This window comes from Lathyrus oleraceus, chromosome 1 (assembly GCF_024323335.1).
Source record: "Lathyrus oleraceus cultivar Zhongwan6 chromosome 1, CAAS_Psat_ZW6_1.0, whole genome shotgun sequence".
In the NCBI taxonomy this organism is placed as follows: domain Eukaryota; kingdom Viridiplantae; phylum Streptophyta; class Magnoliopsida; order Fabales; family Fabaceae; genus Lathyrus; species Lathyrus oleraceus.
The window spans coordinates 346,568,713-346,571,714 of NC_066579.1; positions in this window are offsets into that span (position 1 = coordinate 346,568,713).

Sequence of the window (3,002 nt, forward strand, 5' to 3'; positions counted from 1 at the left end):
AAACGACCACGGCGAAGACATCACATTCAGAGGATTCGGCGGTACATGCACCTTATCAGCATAAATCTGGCACTTATGACACTTCCGAGCATACTTGAAACAATCTGATTCCATGGTCATCCAATAATAACCCGCTCTCAACAATTTCTTAGCCATTGCATGTCCGCCGGCATGAGTACCGAAGGAACCTTCATGAACTTCCTGCATTAACATGTCCGCCTCGTGCCTGTCCACGCATCTGAGCAAAACCATGTCGAAGTTCCTCTTATACAGCACATCGTCTTTGTTCAAGAAGAAACTGCCTGCCAATCTTCTCAAAGTCTTTCTGTCATTGTTGGATGCCCCTGCAGGGTACTCTTGATTCTTCATAAAGCACTTGATATCGTGATACCAGGGCTTGTCATCGACTACCAGTTCAGCAACAAACACATACGCGGCCCTGTCAAGGCGCATCACATCGATCCTGGGAGCATGGTTCCAACGAATTACCTTGATCATGGAGGATAGAGTAGCAAGTGCGTCTGCCATCTGGTTCTCATCACGAGGTATATGATACAATTTTACTGTTGTGAAGAAAGTCAACAGTCTTCTCGTGTAATCTCTGTAGGGGACCAGAGTGGGCTGGAGAGTATTCCAATCACCATTCACTTGATTAATCACCAGAGCTGAATCTCCGAAGATGTCCAGAGTCTTGATTCTCAGATCAATGGCTTGCTCAATGCCCAAAATACAGGCCTCGTACTCAGCTTCATTATTTGTGCACTCAAAAGTCAAACGAGCGGTGAAAGGTATGTGGGCTCCTTTCGGAGTTGTAATGACAGCACCAATTCCACTCCCTCTAGCGTTGACAGCCCCATCAAACAACAAAGTCCACTTTTCGTTCGGATCAGGTCCCTCCTCAACAACTGGCTCTTCACAGTCTTTCATCTTGAGGAACATGATGTCTTCATCAGGGAATTCAAACTTCATCGGCTCATAATCATCAATCGGTTGCTCGGCAAGGTAGTCTGACAGAATACTCCCTTTGATGGCCTTCTATGACGTGTACTGAATATCGTACTCTGTTAAAATCATTTGCCAACGAGCGACCCTTCCGGTGAGAGCTGGCTTCTCGAATATGTATTTCACTGGATCCATCTTAGAAATCAACAAGGTAGTATGGTTCAACATATACTGTCTCAGTCGGCGAGCAGCCCAGGCCAAAGCACAACAAGTTTTCTCAAGCTGCGAATATTTGATTTCACAATCGGTAAACTTTTTGCTAAGGTAGTATATGGCATTCTCTTTTCGACCAGACTCGTCATGCTGTCCCAATACACACCCCATCGAGTTCTCGGTCACTGATAGGTACATTATCTACGGTCTCCCAGGAACTGGAGGTATAAGGATCGGAGGTTTCTGTAGATACTCTTTTATCTTCTCGAAAGCCCTTTGACAATCTTCATTCCACCTGATAGCCTGATGTTTCCTCAACAATTTAAAAATTGGCTCACACGTGGTTGTTAGGTGAGAGATGAACCTTGAAATGTAGTTCAACCTCCCTAAGAAACTACGGACTTGCTTCTCTGTTCTTGGCTCTGGCATTTCCTGTATTGCTTTTACTTTGTCAGGATCCACCTCAATCCCTTTTCCGCTAACAATAAAACCCAGCAATTTTCCCGATCTCACCCCGAAAGTGCACTTATTCGGATTAAGTCTCAGTTTGAATTTCCTCAAACGCTCAAACAGTTTCTGCAAATTCAACAAATGTTCTTCTTCTGTCTGAGATTTGGCAATCATATCGTCCACATAAACCTCGATTTCATGATGAATCATATCATGGAACAGAGTCACCATTGCTCGCTGATATGTTGCTCCGGCATTTTTCAGACCAAACGGCATCACCTTGTAGCAGAAGGTGCCCCATGGGGTTATGAAAGTTGTCTTTTCCATGTCTTCTGGTGCCATCTTGATTTGGTTATAGCCAGAAAAGCCATCCATGAAGGAGAATACCGAGAACTGAGCTGTATTATCCACCAAAACGTCGATGTGAGGTAATGGGAAATCATCTTTAGGGCTAGCTCTGTTCAGATACTGGTAGTCGACACACATCCGTACCTTTCCGTCCTTCTTAGGTACTGGGACGATGTTTGCAACCCATGGCGGATAATTGGTGACCGCTAGAAACCCTGCATCCAACTGCTTTTGTACTTCTTCCTTTATCTTAACAGCCATCTCTGGTCTTGTTCTTCTGAGCTTCTGCTTGACCGGAGGACAACCTTCTTTGAGAGGCAAGCGGTGCACCACGATGTCTGTGTCCAGCCCAGGCATGTCCTGATAAGACCAGGCGAAGATGTCAACATATTCTTGCAGCAATTCAATCAGCCCTTTCTTCACATCATCTCCCAAAGCAGCCCCTATCTTGATTTCTCTCTTGGCGTCCTCGGTGCCGAGATTAATCACTTCAACGGACTCTTGATGCGGTTGAATAACCCTTTCCTCTTGTTTTAATAACCTGGTAAGCTCTTCGGGGAGTTCACAGTCTTCATCATCCTCTTCTTCAACTTGAAAGATTGGATTTTCAAAGTCGAAGCGAGCCATAGCAGAACCGTTATCAATAGGATCTGGTGACGTGTGTCATACCCCAAAATTTGCCTGTCGATATTTCAAAGTATTCCTCAAGACCCTCTGACTTGCTCTGCAAGGCACTGATATCAAATGGACAAAAGCCCAGCTCACAACAGGCCCAATCCAAAGGCGGCCCAAAATAGCTTGCTCGCTAGGCGAGCAGTCCCTTCGCCTAGCGAACATTTCATCATGACACTCGCCCAGCGAAGCATCAGATCCAGGAAAAAGCCCAGAACTAGCTTGCTCGCTAGGCGAGCAATTCCTTCGCCTAGCGAAGCTTGCGAAAATCTGAAGTTTTGGACCTCATTTTAAGCCCATTAGGTCACCACCACTACTACTATAAATACCAGCTCCTCAGCCACGAAAATAACACACAGACCCAGAGGGAGAAACAC